Source organism: Diospyros lotus, chromosome 12 (genome assembly GCF_014633365.1).
Source record: "Diospyros lotus cultivar Yz01 chromosome 12, ASM1463336v1, whole genome shotgun sequence".
In the NCBI taxonomy this organism is placed as follows: Eukaryota; Viridiplantae; Streptophyta; class Magnoliopsida; order Ericales; family Ebenaceae; genus Diospyros; species Diospyros lotus.
This window is the reverse complement of record NC_068349.1, coordinates 34,325,586-34,344,586: the sequence shown is the minus strand read 5'-3', so window position 1 is coordinate 34,344,586 and position 19,001 is coordinate 34,325,586.

The window sequence follows — 19,001 nt, the reverse complement described above, 5'->3', positions numbered from 1 at the left end:
TTATTATTCTTGAATCAAAACCTAGTTGTTTTCTTATAATTCTCTCTTTGAGAATTGCTTTTGTTCTCTCTTATTTTCTCTTGTGATCTTACTTTTTTTTTTCTTCTCTTGAATTTTTATGTCATTTATTGTTACTTTATTATCCATCGCCTAAATGGCCGGTTAATTTTTGTCTTTAAATTTATGCAAATCACTAAGTTTGAATTGGAGCGTAAGCCTAACTTAGAGCTTTAATGCCATGCATAGGAGTTATTAGAATTGGAAACGCTATCATACCCAAACCCGAATAATTATTTTAGTTGTTTTGTGTATTAATTGCAATTGGATTTATGGTAGTTGCTTAAATTAGAATCCCGCATATCATGTATGGGGATTGCTTAAATTAGAATTATCATTATCTCTAATTGCATTTAATAACAAACCCTCATATATGAAATTAAATTAATGTTGCTAATCTTTTCTGCTAAAATTTGGGAATCAACGGGTTGGTGCTGAAATTATCTTAACTCAAGTGCTATCCAATTTAATATCCTCACATTTAGCGTTTATTTCAACTTCTGTCTTGCTTTACTTCCTAGTATCTGTTATTTAAAAATTCATAAAAAAATCTTGTTGTCAATTCATCCAAATGCGTGTGCGTGTGTGTGACATTCTTTTTCTTTTGCCATAAATAAATCTCTCAGTGGACGACCTAGACTCATACAGAAAATATAAATTTAAATTTAGACTACAACTGCACTCGTACACTGATGAGTATAAACCTCTCACCAAAATAAAAGAAAAAATATAAAATGTTTATTGTGTTTTGTTTTGTATTTTAATTGCAGGGTGAGAGTGCAGTCACACCTCCCATCAATCCTCTCCTTAGCAAGTCCGCTTGGGTTATTCCTGCGTACGTCAAATGTGTGGTTGTACTCTCACCCATACAAAAAAGACAACTGGGTAGATCGAGAGAGGGTCAAATTCCTTCCGCTGGGAAAGCTCGTCGAATGAAAGAATGAGAAAAATGTAGTGCACAGAGACACAACCGTCTTAGTTGCCCTAATGAATGGACTTTCTCTATCGGAGAGTCGAGCACGACTTCTACTCAGGAATCTAGGGTCGCTGACAGGGTTGTTGCAAGGGCAAGCCGAAAATACAATATTTGCAAAGAGACTGGATACACTCGTTCCAAGTGATGATAATATTGAAAATGATAAAAACAATCAATAGACATGAAGTCATTCATGTATGGTATAATGTCATCACTTATGTTATTAATAGTTGTTAGATCTTTTTAACAATAATGTGATTTCTTACTTGCATTTATAGTCTTAATAGATTTCTTACTGACTATATGATCCTTCGTGTTTCAACAATGCTCAAAAATCACTGTCACGACAGAAAAATGATGACCAAAAGGCTTTTGACACAGTATCAATCAAATATATTTTTGTCAGCTTTCAAAAATGAATGTTAATTTTTACATTAGTATTTAAACTGAAATTTATTCATATATTAATAATTGTAATTTTTTGGTTTCGTTCACCTAAACTTTTAACTAATGATTGAAAGGTTGTGTGGTAGTGTGTTGTTGGACAGAGAGACTGAATCTCTAATGTAGATTCAATGGCCCGCAAATAAGGGAGATTCTGCTGAATCTTTTTTAAATTTTAATTAAATAAATGTAAAGAAAGAGAAGAAAAAAGATGATGTTATGATATATTTTTATTTTATTCAAATAAAAGTGAAATTCTTAAACAATAATTTTATTTTGGACCTATTAGGTAACTAGGAAAACCCCATGGCAAAAAAAAAAAAACAAAGAAGTGGTTTAAATTTAGTTTCGGGTTTAGTGGCCCACTAAACCCGATTTTTTTATTTTTCCTTTCAATTCGTAGGTTCCATTATCATTAAAATGATTCGTAGTTCCATTATCCGAGATAATTGAGCATAGAATACACGACAAACAACAAAATCAGTCACTTGGTGAGATGGATGCCATTAAGTGACTATCAACCAATACATGATCAACTGTTCTAACTACTGACCATGAATATTGTACCAAGATCATGTTATGATATTTTTTTATTTTATCAAAATAAAAGTGCAATTATTAAACAATAATTTCATTTTGGGCCTATTAGGTAACTAAGAAAATCCCATGGCAAAAAAAAAAAAAAAAAGTGGTTTAAATTAAGTTTCGGGTTTAGTGGCCCATTAAACCCAATTTTTTCATTTTTTATTTTTTTCTTCCAATCTGTGGGTTCCATTACCACTAAAATGGTCTATAATTACATTATCCAGGTTAATTGAACATAGACTGCACAACAAAGAATAAAATCGATCACTTTGTGGGATGGATGCCATTAGGTGACTATCAACCAATACATGATCAATTGTTCTAACTACTAACTATAAACATTTCATATGTTTTTTTATTTTATCCAAATAAAAGTGCAATTCTTAAACAATAATTTCATTTTATGCCTATTAGGTAACTAGGAAAAGCAGAAAATAAAAAAATAAAGAAGTGGTTTAAATTTAGTTTCGGATATAGTTAGCCTCTAAACCCCGTCAACCAGGCTTAGTGGCCCACTAAACCTAGTGATACAATTTATTTCAATTTTTAATTTTTTTTTAAGAATTATAACTCAATATGCACAATTGAAGAAATAGTATTGGAAAACAAAAATCAATTTTGGTTAATACCTTCTATATTTTATTTAAAACACAAAAATGAATTTTGTTAATTTAAAATTTATGATCTCTTTAAATTGCAATAACTAAAATTAATTCTTTCTCAAATACAAAATTCGATAGCCATATACTTTGCGGGATATATTTTTTTTTTTATTTGGAGTTTACATTTAGATAATTAAAATTTTAAAAAATTTTAAGAGAATCTCTCTTATTTCCAGCCATTGAACTAAAAGGAAAGCAAGATCGCTACGGGGCAAGCAGCGTAGTTCAAAAATTTTGAACCTTATCCCGATCCTGGCGATTGGATCAACGTCGAAATCAAATTATTTATAAACAAATAAATAAATAAATCTAACCTTTAGATTATCGAGTCGTTCGCGGATTCGAGCCATCCAAGCGTCCGGCCTCTAACTCGTGATACGCGGCACGTGTCCGTTGGCAATGAGAGCGGAATAAGAGTGCTAGCTCATTCTCCTTTTTACGGCTTGTGTATGGACGGAAAAAGAACACCCTCGCTTCGTATTGATGCCAAAAGAAACGGGAAAGAGTGAGTGGCAATACGTTTTTCAACTCTTGAAAAACGACACCAAAAACCCCTATCATTTGGGCAACCCATAAATGGGTATTTATAAAGAGCTCTAGGGTTTCTTAAACCCTAATGGATATGGGCCGGCCCATTTAATTTAGTCCAATTATGAATTTAAATTAAATGGGTTCATTCTACTCTAACTAGGATTATAATTAAATGGTCCAATCCTTTTATAGGTTTAAATATAATATTTTGGCCCAAATCTAATTCAACCCCAAATATAATATTTAATATTTAATATTTGGCCCAAATCTAATTTAGTCTAAATATAATATTTAATTTAATATTTGACCCAAATCAAATTTAGTCCAAATATTAACTTAAACCCAAATATATTTTATTTCCTATTTGCCACTCCAACAAATAAAAAATTATTAAATTAGAAACTCCTTCCTAATTTAATTAATTGCCATTTTAGGAAACTCTTTCCATTATAACGAATCCTCGTCATATCGACGTCATTACGTCTATTTGTTTTATTTCCGTGAGAACCTACGACGGCACAACTTCTTGCCGAAGTGTCCCACTTAACCATACGTTTACTCTCCTAGTTTAAGCCAGGGACCGTGCCTATTGCGTATGACTTATTAGGCTTCTGAATATATTGTCAATGTGTCGGTACGAACACATAAGACAATATTGGCCTCTAGCAAAGCGTCATGCCTACCTAATTATTCAAAAGGATTCATAATCCGCAAATAACCTTTCACAAGCATGGTTACCGTGTAATTCGATCCTCTCGTCAATGTATCTTATGTGATCTCAAGTATGGCGATGTGTTGCTTGATAACTATCACATGAGTTTTCTTCGGTCTTCCGGATATCTTCACTTAATAGAAAGTGAATCAATAACTCCTTATTGATCTCTTTCACCATGGCCATGGATTTAAAGTAAATATCCACCGAAGGCGCCTTAGATACATCATCCTTTATCAAGGGATAGACGAGTCCCATCTTGGCTATGCACCCATCTCCATAAGCCTCACGATATACCCAACGATCACCCACATGCAGCCTTTATCTAAGCCCATCGAAACGATGTCAAAGCATACCGATTTTCTTATGAGATGACCGTGACAACCTCAGGTCTAAGGATTAGTTACACCCATCTCGTATGAGAATTCCATCAACATATAACCAAAATGGATTCTCATGGCGAGTCATGTCCAGTGACACCTTCTACAACATTGGTCACCTATATACTTGTCTAGGCATCCCTATGCCTGTGGGTGTGAGACCCCCATTGCTATCATATAGTAAAAACATAGCACATACAAGTCTTACTGCAATTGTCAATGTCCATTCTTGACATTGTTACGACTTGGAACGTTTAATGACATCTAGAAACTGTAATGCATCATCTCACATCTTTATAGATTAATCACAGTATACATCATATGGACTTCTATCTAGTTTCATTCGGTTATTAAAATAATAACAAGAAACTAATATAATGACTTCTTGTAAATTTGAACAACTCCTTATTCAAATAATAACATGATTACAATTGTCAGTGTATAACATGCCCAATCTGATTAGGTCTAGAGCATCTACACTAACATGAACCTGCATTAAAGATCCACCACCACACAACCACTTATTCCTTACCCTCAACAACAACACAAACCACATCATATATGCAAAATCATCAACTGAGTAATCTATATACAAAATATACATCACTTGAACTAGATGAAAAATCCTAATCACACAACAAAATCTCCTAATCCATCGCTACTATAGTACTATGTCTATGCAAAAATATTCTAATCTACCTATAGAGAGTACGGACATTTGGAGTAGATTGTATCTGCCAACGATCCTCATTATGCCTGAGGATGTCCTCGACGTATTTTATAACGAAACATCCGCAGCTGGCCCTGTATTAGACATAACACTTACTTAATATAATTGTCATTTCAACTGACAACATAACTATATTTTTAATTCAATTGACTCTATTTTAGTTAATTTACCAGTCCTTTTGCTAAGACACCTTTTGAGGATTAGTACTTTTCACATCCCATTCTCTATCTAGAGTCGCGATTACGGTTACATGCTCATAATATGCATTGCTCTTCAGCAAAATAGGTAGAAGGCTCACTGGTTGTTTTATGGATTCTACCTTGATCATCCAGCTATCTTCACTCTTGGCGTAAAAGTCATATATGACAACTTTTCTATTTTTCAAACAAATTTTGATGAGAAATCAATGATAATTTTGATAATTACACGGAAGCAACACCTGCATTTATTGCAATATGTTAGTCATTCAGAAATCATCAATAAAGTAAAATTAAATAACACTTACATAGTCAACCATCCACCAAAGTAGATTCTTGTCAGTGCATTCATCAATGAAACTGACCCAATTTTTCGGGATAGTCACAATAGAAAGCGCGAAAACCCTCCCGTTGTCCCCTCATATTTTCCCCCCAAAATTTTGCTATAGATGCCTGCAAAATAAAATAAAAACATTGATCACATACTAAATTATGATACAACAAAAAAAGAGAGTAATTTAAGATGTATGCAGCACTTATAAATAACTTGATCGACATGATAGTGTAGTTTGTGTCGTATAGAAGACGAAACTCAAATTGTATATGCCTTAGGTAACACATGTAACTATTAATGTGATGCCCATCCAACTATTCGCTCTTGTCGTCTATGCATCAAAAGTCAACCGAGGATAGATCGAGAGGGCAATCGGTGTCACAACTACAATAATAAAGAATTATAATTTATTGTTAGTGTAAATAGAAAAATTGTACTTGTACTGACCAAATGCCTCCACCGAGACATCCATCTTTCTCTTATTCGGTTGGGTCGGATTAGTGTAAGGTGGTTGATGAAACTACAATGACAATCTATCTTGCACAAGTCGCCTGCTGACCTTAACCACTTTCTCCTCCTACAACTGTACAAAAACTAATTGTTATAAAATAGTATTTCAGAATGGTATGTAAAACGTATAAAAGTAAATTTGGAACTTTTACTTTAGACATATGATATATCTAATCACCACTTCAGTGCTACTCATCACTATCATTGATGTGATATGGGTTATTATGATTTGAGTACTCGTCAATATGTTAGACGCGTAGATGAATACATATTGTTGCCTGCCCCCTCTCTAATGTTGCCAACCCTTTTTTTAATCGCAACTTGTCCTCATTTGACCCATTTTTCAATCAAACCGTGTTCTCATCTGACTCATTTTCCCGTCCATCATTCGCAATGTTACAAGCGTTAAAAGTCAGCATCTTAGTGATATGCAAAAGGCAAAAAAATAAAATAAAATAAAAATTAAAAATAATTACAAAAAATATAAATTAAAACTATTATTATAATAATAATCATACCCCAGTCTCATACTGGTTGTGGTGCAGACTGTTAAGAAATTCCTCCCTCCTGCCTAACTTTTGATCTCGCCTCTTTATGTACAACATCTTCCTCATCCTCTCACTATCCTTTCTCATCTTCATGTATCCTACTTGCCTTTTTCTCATCCCCACCTTTATTTTTTTCCTCATCACCCCATCCACCCCCAAATTTGTAGACATTGACTCCAATTGAGTGTTAAGGGTTAAAGGACCTCCAAAAATATGTTTCCCTCTCAGCATCGGTGGGCTCGAGCATCGGACTCAATTATTCTGCCTACAAAATCGTATTATTTAAATAGATATTATCTAAAAAAATAAACAAAATTTAGGTTAGGTTGCACACTTACATCATTCTTAAGGCAATCGTAGAAATTTTTTACTTGTGGCCTTTCTTTGAATAACCATTTTCTATACTTGGGAATGACTTGGTCAAATATTCTGACTACACATTTATTCTGAATCTATGGGAATGCTTCAATCAACCATCACTGTAAAGAGCAGAAAAATTATAATAAAAAATAAAAAAACAAAAACCTTTAGTTAGTATAGATAAATCATATACAATAATGTAATGTAATATAATACGAAAAGAAACATATTACTGATTGTACCTGAAATGCCCGCACAAAACCATAAATATTGACTTTCTTCCTAATAGCACCAATTAGCTTCATATCACTCGTGATAAGCCGGATGTAATATTGACTCTTACTATAGACGTACGTCTCCCAAGGGAACGCCTCAAATGCGTGTAAATCTTTAGCCATAGTCCACAAGAAATCTTCTAGTTGTACACGCTCATCCTGACCCAACAATAGCATGTTGACCACAAAGATGGAAACTAGTTTAAGGATATTTTCTAAAATCAGGTTATGTTTGGTACTAAGTAGTAATTTCATACCGTCTTCAGACACTCATTTTTTGTGCGATGGAAATAGTTGTGCACGTATACTATTCGGCTAAACATGCCTCACTTCAAGACTCTCCTTATCAATCATCCTAAACTGGAGTCCACTAATAAGTATGAACTCTTATTTCCCATACCTATATGGCGTGTCGCCAATTTCGAACCATATTTCATCATGGCGGGCACTTGAAAATGTCACTTCCATAACTAGAACATGAGATATCAATTGTGATACAATCAAATGAAGGGATAGAGGGATCTCCAAAAAATGTCCTAATAGGCCTTATACGAATCTATCTAATAACTTATATCAATCTAGAGCACAATGAATTGCATCGAGATGTTTGATCCTGTAGTGCATAGTAACCCGTGTTCCCGGCAGTATTACTCAATTAGCATGAACATAAGTAAATTGCCTAGTCTGTTGGTTAGCCATTTATAAGAAAAAAAAAAATAATAATTCACATTGGGATTCAATTCAGATTTCATAATATCACTTAAGATTATTAAAGAAACATTGTGCAACAATGTGTATATACACTGTGCAACAGTGGGATGCAGGGGATGAGGCTCGACGGTTGGGTTTTGTCCTCGACGGTCGGGCTTTGTCAGGATCGCTACGAGCTGTCGGGCTTCATTGGCTTCACCGAGAATGAAGCCCGACGGTCAAGGAAAGCCCAAAGGTTGGGCTTCGTTCTCAACAATCGACGACCATGTCATTTTTGAAACCCACCAGGTTTCATCACAAATCTACACCAAAATCTAACATCGTTCAATGAATATGAGTTTGACATCGACAGTAATGGTGAGAGATAGATGCTATTAGGTTTAGGGAGAGGGTGTGAATGGTTTGTGGGGTTGAGTATGGGTGAGGGTATTTTGGTATTTGCATGGTTTGTGGGTTTAAAGTGTGTGAGGATATTTTAGTATTTAATTATTTTTATTTTTTAAATAAAATATTGGTCAAATCTGGTAAAATGGGTAAACCATGCAGTTAGTTTGTTTGAGTTGTTAAAAATATTTTTTTTTCTAGAAAAATGGTAAAAAATGAATTTTGTATTTGAGGGGTTAATTAATTAATTATTTAAGTACATTTATGTTCAATAATAATTACTCGATTAAAAATATGTTACTTGACTAAGCAAGATGTTACTTTATTAAAGAATAACTCTTAGTTAATTACTCTTTTTAGTATATTTCTATTCAAGAATAATTACTTGATTAAAAATATGTTTCCCGACTAAGTAAGATGTTACTTGACTAAAGAATAACTCTTAGTCGATTAATCATTTGAGTACATTTTTGTTCAAGAATAATTACTTGATTAAAAAATATGTTGCTTGACTAAGTAAGATGTAACTCAATTAAAGAATAACTCTTATTCAATTAATCTTTTGAGTACATTTCTATTCAAGAATAATTATTAGATTAAAAGGATATGTTACTCAACAAAAATATCTCTTAATCGATTAATTCTTTTATTACTCGATTCATCATTATTTGAGTAACGTAAATAAATACTCGACTATCTTTCAAGGATTTTGATTTTACTTGATTATAGAAAGAATTTAGTCGAATAAAGTATTTGTTACTTGTCTGAAATATCTCTTTACTCGATTAAATAGTTACTCGATTAAGTTCAGTTATTAGTTGATTAACCTTTTTGAATGTTGAAACCTTAATATATCTTATTCAACTAATTAATATTCATTACTCAAGTAATGTTTAAAAGTTAGTTAAAACTAAATTTTCCTAAGATAATTACCCGATTAATACAAAGTTATACTTGAGTAATATTTGACTGTTAGTACTTAAAATAAATTTATTGTACCTTAACCAATGCTTTAAAAAGTAGCACATTATTAAAACTTTTAAAATAGTAGTATTTACAAATTTATTATAAAAAATAAAAAACATCGATGATTAAAAAAAATGACAAAACTTTTGCTTGATTTTTAAATTTATTTTAAAAGTTTGAATTTTACTAATTCATCTTATAATCCTTCAAATTGTATTTTATAGAAATGTTCTTTTACTCATGTTGCTCGATATCGACTAGCAGGGTAATTGGGTCTCACCCCCACCATTTTCTTGGCTCGACGTAGGCAACATGACATTTTTATTATATTGTAATGATAAATAATGCTAATCAATATCTTGAAAACGTTAATTATAGTACAATAAACATATTTTATTTTTAAATTATAAAGTAGTCAATAAGACTCTTTTAGTGGCAAAAAATAAAATATAATAAATATATCTTGAAAATAATATACGCCTATTGAACTTTAATTATGACCCAAAAATTAATACAGTTTTGATTTCTTACCCACTTCGGGCATTCTTTATCTTGCTCGACTCGGACGTGTCACCCCTCCCCATGTACAGAAACCAACCCCTCATCCCCCCTCGCGAACAACCACCCCTCAATTATCTCTAGATAATTTAATATTTCTTTAAATATTATTATAATATCTTTTAATGTTATATTTTTATTTATTAAACAATGTTGTAAATAAATTAAAAGTTAAGAATATTTTATAAAAACAACTTTGATCTATTGCCCGTATTGAGCATTGCTTATGTTACTCGATACAAAAGTGGACATCGACTTAAAACAAACAAACCATCACGAGAAGTAATTGTTAAAATTCATATGAGAAACATTATAGTTGCTATTAACAATACTTGTGAATCTATCATCCTACATTCCATCAAAAGAATACTAAAAATGATATGGAGTCATCCAACTCATCCTATCTGAAAAGATTGGAAAGAATTGCAATATAAAATGCGCAATACAACTTATAAAATGAGTTAAATCAATTTGAAGAAATAATTTGAAAAATATATTACCTATCATGCAGTCCAATCCATCGTTGCGTGATAGATAATGTATTTTTCAGATTATTTCTTCAGACCGATTTAACTCATTTTACAAGTTGTATTGCGCATTTCATATTATAATTTTTTTCAATCTTTTCAGGTTAGATGACCCATATCATCTCCATTATTCTTTTGAGGGAATGCAGAATGATGGGTTCATGAGTATTGTCAATAACAATTATGATGTTTCTCATATGAATTTTAACAATTACTTCCCATGATGGTTCATTTATTTTAAGTTGATGTCCGCGTTTGCATCGAATAACATAAGCAATGCTCGATACGGACAATAGATCAAAGTTATTTTTTATAAAATATTCTTAAATTGTAATTTATTTACAATATTGTTTAAAAAATAAAAATATAATATTAAAAGATATTATAATAATATTTAAAAAATTATTAAATTATCTATCAAGATAATGGGAGGGGGGGAGATCACAACTGAAATTTAATAACATTAAACTTTAATGATTAATGGGTGAATTGATTATCTAATAATATATAAAGAAACTGAGACCCGAGAGAAGTACATGTTACCATTGGAAAAGGAGGAAGAATTTGAATATAAAGTCTGAATCTATGATTGACTCTCTATTTGCATATTCGCAGAGAGGCATTGAGCGGTATGTTCCTTCTTTTATCTTTTCATCTCTCCAAGTTCTCTCTCTCTCACTCTGTTTCTTTCTTCCTATATATAAATGTGGATACATATGTATAGGTATGTAGCAGATACAATTGTGTGGTTTTTCATTTGAATTTGCGATCTTGTGACGATCTTAACCGCGTTAATTGCTCTACTTCGCTATTTGCGTTTAGAAATTCTTGATATCATTACATTTGTGTATATTCGAGTGTATATGCATGTTTCAGTTTGAGTTTTTGCGTTATAAAATTGAGGAATTAATTTATTTTCATTTATTGGTGTTCGCTGTTTAGAAACTGAGAATTTAAGATCAAAGAAATTTTGAGTCATAATCCGAGTTTTTTCTGTTCTTTTTGTTCTTTGTTTAGAAACTGAGAATTGAAGATTGAATGCAAGCTATTTCTTGAAATTCTTGGAACGAGTTTGTGGTTCTGTTGTTTGTTGAATTTCATCGATGGATTTACCCGAAAAAGTGGTTTACAAGACAACTATTTGCCCTATTTTCCTGATTGACTCCATAATTGGCAAGTTATCTTATTCACTGCAAATTTTCTAGTCTCCTTGAGATTTTCATTTCAAACCTTAAACATTTTGATTTTTTCAAACAATGTAGGACTTCGTGCTCTTTTCTTAACCACAGTTCATTTGCAAGTGTGTTCATGATTGTTGCCCCAATGTTCTTTTCCTTTGTCTATTATGGTTTAATGTTGTGTGACTAGCAATTTGAGAATTTCTTGTCTTTGGAAAACGCATCAGTTTAGTTTTTGGACATCAGTGAACAACCAAATCACCTTTTTTGTAGGATGCTCAAAGGGCTCTATAATATAAATATTTTAAGTGATGGTGTACAATGATCAGTCTGGTTGACTTTAAAGGTGTTTTCCAAACCCTCTAAACCATAAACAAATCACTATGTGTTTGAAATCACCCAAGCCATAACAGTAATTTAAGCAGGTTGAGCAGTTTGAAGAAACATAAGATAATGATAATTAATATGCATGTATGTTGTTGATAATTAATTGTCAATGTAAATCAAGAAATTAACACAATTAAAATTATTCAACCATGTGTAAGAAGTATGCTAAATATACAAAGGCACTTCAATTCTTTAAAGTAGTGAATGATAGTATTTATAAAAAATCATGTCCTCCTATAATCTTATGACATCACTTATGTCACAGAAATCAATCAATTTCAAAAACTTCTTGCATACTCTTTTCTCTGCCCTCTTCTTCCAACCAGTGCTTGCCATGGCCAATTCGTCCTTGTTTTTATCTCCATAGAAAGCAAACCACACTTTCCAATCCAGTCTTCTGCCATTCAAACACTTCATTTCCCCTTCTCTCAAGAGGTCTTGACGTTCATCCAAACTGCTTAGGCCCAGCCCAGTCACAGGATCATATGAGAACTATTGGATTTTTGGCTTTTCTCCCATCCCACATCGACTGAACAGTGGGTTTGGGAGGTCCATTTATTCTATTTAAGTACCTCCCCCTTTGTAATTAAGCATCCCAACAAGTTTGCACTTGTACCCCTCATTTGTGTGTGTATTTCTCTTACACACTTTGTATTTTCTCTCTTTGATATTAGTGAAGATTTGGTGGTGTCCGAGGACGTAGGCCATATTGGTCGAACCTCGTTAATTTTTTGGTGTTCTATTTATTTTTATATTCAATAGTTTTTTGTCGGGTATTATTTTGGTGCTTTTGATTTTGGGGAAAATTGCCCGATTTTCCCAACAATTGGTATCAGAGCCCAAGGTTCTTAGTATGCTCTGTGGTTGCAGCTGTGTTTGATCTTCCACATCAGAAAAGATCCTTTTTGGCCAAGTTTTTTTTAGTATGCTCTGTGGTTGCAGCTGTGTCTGATCTTCCACATCAGAAAAGATTTTCTTGGATTGTTCTGCTTTGATAACTATTGAATATAGAAGATGGCAGAGATGGCAGGCGAAAAGAGTTCAGAACAATCCACATTGGGAGCTTCTTCTTCGTCCACTTGGGCAAGGAATCTGGAGAATACAAGAATTGCAGTGGAGGTGTTTGATGGCTCGGGTCATTTCGGCATGTGGCAATGCGAGGTTCTAGACGCTCTTTTCTAGCAAGGTCTAGACATCGCCATTAAAGAAAAGAAACCAGAAGATGTTGAAGAAAAAGATTGGAAGACCATCAATCGATTGGCGTGTGGTACAATTCGATTATGCCTGTCCAGAGAGCAGAAGTATGCATTCTCGAAGGAAAATTCTGCCGATATACTATGGAAGGCATTGGAGGAGAATTTTTTGAAGAAAAGCGGTCAGAATAAGCTCTACATGAAAAAGAGATTGTTCTGCTTTACTTATGTTCCTGGTACCACGATAAATGATCATATCACTACCTTTAATCAGTTGGTAGCTGATTTGATGAATTTGGATGAAACGTTCAAAGATGAGGATTTGGCTTTGATGCTGTTGGGATCCCTTCCCGAGGAGTTTGAATTTCTTGAGACGACTTTGCTTCACGGGAAGGTTCAGGTGTCTCTTAATGAAGTTTGTGCTGCTTTGTATAGCCATGAGTTGAGAAGGAAAGATAAAAAGGAAACAACACATGGCGCATCAGAAGCATTAATTGTAAGAAGTCGTTCGCAAAGCCAGAAGAAAGGAAGGAGAGGGAGATCTAGTTCGAAACCCAGACTGAACAAAGATGAGTGTGCCTTTTGTCAGGAGAAAGGCCACTGGAAGAAGGACTGCCCAAAGTTAAAAGCTAAGGGCAAATCTGACAAAGGGAAAGCCGTCTCAAATGTTCCTGAAGTTAATGATGAGGATTCAGACCTTTCATTAGTTCTTACGTCTTCAACAAGCTATTCTGGTGCTTGGCTTTTGGATTCGGGTTGCAGCCACCATATGTGTCCCAATCGGGACTGGTTCTTTGACTTTCAAGAACTTGATGGAGGAGTTGTTTACACAGCAAACGACACACCTTGTGAAACAATCAGAGTTGGCACAATCCATTTGAGAAATCATGATGAATCAACCAGAATATTGACAGATGTAAGATATGTGCCGAGTTTGACAAAGAATCTCATTTCTGTGGGAACATTGGAGTCCAAGGGATTAAAGGTAACTGCAGAAAATGGAGTTATGAAGGTGTTTTCTAGCGCACTTGTAATGCTGAAAGGTATACGAAAGAAGAATAACTTGTATTACTATCAGGGTAATGCAATTATTGGGACAACAGCAGCAGTAGCTTCAGATGATGACAGGGATACAAAAGTAACCAAACTGTGGCATATGCGTTTGGGACATACAGGTGAAAAATCTTTGCGAATTTTAGCCAAGAAATGATTATTGGAAGGCATCAAGACCTGCAAATTAGACTTTTGTGAGCACTGTATCAAGGGGAAGCAGACGAGAGTGAAGTTTGGCACTGCAATCCATGATACCAAGGGTATTCTGGATTATGTTCACTCAGATGTGTGGGGACCATTCAAGACAACATCTATGGGAGGTAAACACTACTATGTAACCTTTGTTGATGATTATTCCCGAAGAGTATGGGTGTATTCATTGAAGAAAAATGATGAAGTGTTGGGATGTTTCCTTAAGTAAAAAAATATGGTGGAAACTCAGACTGGCAGAAGGATCAAACGACTCAGAATAGATAATGGTGGTGAGTATAGAAATGATCCATTTGATAAGGTCTGTCAAGATGAAGGTATTGTTCGACACTTTACAGTTAGAGATACACCACAACAGAATGGGGTGGCAGAACGCATGAACCAAACATTGCTAGAGAAAGTTCGGTGTATGTTGTCCAATATTCGGTTAGGCAAACAATTTTGGGCTGAGGCTGTGACATATGCGAGTCATCTCATTAATTTGTTGCCATCAACTGCTATTTGTGAAAAAACACCTTTTGAGGTATGGTTTGGAAAACCTGCTAATGATTATAATTCCTTACATGTTTTTGGTTCCACTGTATACTATCATGTTAAGGAATCCAAGTTGGATCTAAGAGCAAAGAAAGTTTTGTTCATGGGGATCACTTCTGGAATAAAAGACTATCAGCTCTGGTGTCCAGAATCGATGAAAATAATCTTTAGTAAGGATGTTACCTTCGATGAATTTTTCATGTTGGAAAAGGTAACAAATGAAGTTATACAACAATTTGATGATGTTCCACAACAGGTGGAGAATACTCCAAAACAGGTGGAGTTTGAAAGAAGAATTAACCCAGCAGTAAGTATCAAATCAGGTGGAGGCACTCCTGCGGCAGAGGAGTCGTCAGATGAAGAAGAGGTTCCAACCCAAGAACCTCCACAGCAACAAAAATCAATAGCAACAAGAAGGCCACGACGAGAGATTCGAAAACCTGCTTGATTTGTCGATTTGGTGGCCTATGCATCTCCAATTGTAAATGATGAAGTTCCTGCCACTTACAATGAAGCTGTCCAAAGTTCAGAAAATGAAAAGTGGAGGAAAGCTATGAATGAAGAAATGCAGTCCCTTAAGAAGAATGAGACATGGAGGTTGGCCAGCTTACCGAAGGGAAAGAAGGCAATTGGATGCAAATGGGTATATGCAAAGAAAGATGGATTTCCTGACAAGAATGATGTTCGCTACAAGGCAAGGTTGGTGGCTAAAGGCTACGCTCAGACGAAAGGTATTAATTATAATGAAGTGTTTTCTCCAATTGTGAAACATTCCTCTATTAGAATACTGTTGGCGTTGGTAGCGCAATTGAATTTGAAACTAGTTCAAATGGATGTGAAAACTGCGTTTCTACACGGTGACTTGGAAGAGGAAATCTATATGACTCAGCCAGAAGGATTCAGAGTTGTTGAAAAAGAAAATTGGGTTTGCAAACTAAACAAATCGTTGTATGGATTGAAGCAATCTCCGAGGCAGTGGTACAAGCGATTTGACAAGTTTATGTTGGGGTAGAGGTACACAAAAAGCAAATATGATCACTGTGTGTATTTGCGCAAGCTACAAATGGATCTTTTATTTATCTTCTCCTATATGTTGATGATATGCTGATAGCTTCTAAAAATAGTGGAGAAATTGAAAAATTGAAGGCTCAGTTGAATAAGGAGTTCGAAATGAAAGATTTAGGTGAAACCAAGAAGATTCTCGGCATGGAGATAATCAGAGACAGGAAAAGAGGAAGGCTTTGTTTGACTCAGAGAACATATCTGAAGAAAGTACTACAACGTTTCGGCACGAATGAAAAGTCAAAACATGTGAGTACCCCGTTAGCTCCTCATTTCAAACTTAGTGCATCTTTATCTCCGAAGAGTGCTGCGGAACAGGAGTATATGTCAAAGGTTCCATATGCAAAAGTTGTTGGTAGCTTGATGTATGCTATGATGTGTACAAGGCATGATATTTCACAGGCAGTTGGAGTTGTGAGCAGGTATATGCATGATCTTGGAAAGGAACATTGGCAAGCTATGAAATGGATTCTACGGTATATTCTGAACATCGTAGATGTTGGCTTAGTATTTGAACGGGATGAGAAAGTGGATAATTGCATAGTTGCTTATTGTGATTCCGACTATGTTGGTGATATGGATAAATGCCGATCTACGACTGGTTATGTGTTCACGTTAGCAAAGGCACCGGTCAGTTGGAAGTCTACCTTACAGTCTACAGTTGCTCTGTTTACCACAGAAGCGGAGTACATGGCAGTTACAGAGGCTATGAAGAAAGCTATTTGGCTTTATGGGTTGCTTGATGAATTGGGAATTGGTTAGAAGTACATTAAAGTACATTGTGACAGTCAGAGTGTTATTCATTTAGTAGAGAACCAAGTTTATCATGCAAGGACGAAGCACATCGACGTAAGATATCACTTTATACGGGAAATTCTGGAAAAATGAGAGATTCAGATTCAGAAGATCCCAACTACTGAAAATCCTGCTGATATGATGACTAAGGTTGTGACAGCAATCAAGTTCCAACATTGTTTGGACTTGATTTATATCTTTAGTATTTGAAGTTTGTGCTTCAAAGCGCATTTGAAGACACTATTGATGATTGATTCTTTGAAGAGATTGTTGAGGATTTTGGATGGGATTTGGGAGATTCGCCAAGGTTGAGATTTATTGGATTTTTGGCTTTTCTTCCATCCCACATCGGCTGAGCAGTGGGTTTGGGAGGTCTCTTTACTTTATTTAAGCACCTCCTCCTTTGTAATTAAGCATCCCAACAAGTTTGCACTTATTGCACTTGTACCCCTCATTTGTGTGTGTATTTCTCTTACACACTTTGTATTTTCTCTCTTTGATATTAGTGAAAATTTGGTGGTGTCCGAGGACATAGGCCATATTGGTCGAACCTCATTAATTTTCTGGTGTTCTGTTTATTTTTATATTCAATAGTTTTTTGTCGGGTATTATTTTGGTGCTTTTGATTTTGGGGAAAATTGCCTGATTTTTCCAACAAGAACGTCGTGCATATGCTTAGATGTCGTAGGCTGGCTGGTAAAAGAAACAAGAAGTAGAATTTCTAGCCTCTAGTGACTTCAAGCTCTATTGTCACTGACTTTTTTTTAATTAAAATCCATACCTCTATAACTAAATAGAAACTCTAAATCATAAAAAACTTTAATTTATTGGGGTGATCGGTTGGTTTTGCTATTTACCAAAACACAAAACCCAAACCAAACCCCTTTGGGCGGTTTTTCATCGTCTTCTTATTTGTTTCTAATAGAAGATTTGGCTATCTATTGATTGCAATGAAAGAAGGTAGGCAGAAAGAAGGAGAATATCCTTCTGATAAGAGAATGAAGTTGCAGTCACATCACCACAATGGAAACTCAAGAAGGGTAGACATATCCTCAAGGGAAAAAGTTGGTTTGGCCCTCTTTGAAGTTAACCCAAGGTTATTACATCATATAGACCCTAAAAATCATGATTTGATCCATTTCATTGCCATTTTGAAAATTTATTTGATCAAGCATTATTTGCATAGTGGAGAGAGGTTTATCTTTGAAAGGAGAATAAATGCACAAGTCTGTGAAACTTGAACAGAAAAGGATCATGTTAGTCGATGAATCAAGTGAAGATGAGCTTGACACATAGAGGAAGTATTGCTGCAATTGCAAAGCCAAATCTCCAAGTTTATGCATTCTTTTTTGTCTTCATCGACCAAAGAGGTAGAACAATGAAAGGATCAAGAATAATGAATCAAACGTGTATGCAACTAATAGCAAAATAAAGTAGCCAAAAAAACAAGAGTAGAATGCATCGATATGACGTGACCAAATTGCCTATATCTATGGGCAAGACCTTCACACAAGCTTGTATATTGATATAAAGAAGTAAAAAGAAAAATGAATTACAATATCTCAAATCCCACCCTTATTTATAGAAAACAAAAAAAGATAACTATAAACTGTCCAAGATAGAGATAGAGTCCTAGGTTGATAACATAATCATCCAATTCAACCATATCTTAATCACAAATCATGATTGTCTCAATCACATCTTAGCCATCTGAACAAAATTGAAACAAGCTGAATAATGGAAAGCTTTACTCAAGTAATGAGAAAGATTACTTGAGTAACTTGAAAGTTTACTCGAGTAGTTAGAAAGACTTACTCGAGTAATTTAGAATACACTCGAGTAATTTAGAAGAATTATTTAAGTAAAAAGAAAACTTACTCGATTACTAAGGAACACTTTCTCTAGTTTTTATTGAACTCAAGTATGATATATATACACACGAAGTCATCTAAAATATCTTCTAAAATACAATAAATACATTTGAAGTCTTAGATGATAAAGTTAATCAACTAAACTTTGATCTTTTGCGGGACTTATCTTCCATGAACTGCCTCATCCCTCTTTTCTCATAACCTTATCACATTATCACTTTTAATCTTATAATCCTCTCTTATCTCTTATCTCTTATCATTTCATCTTGAA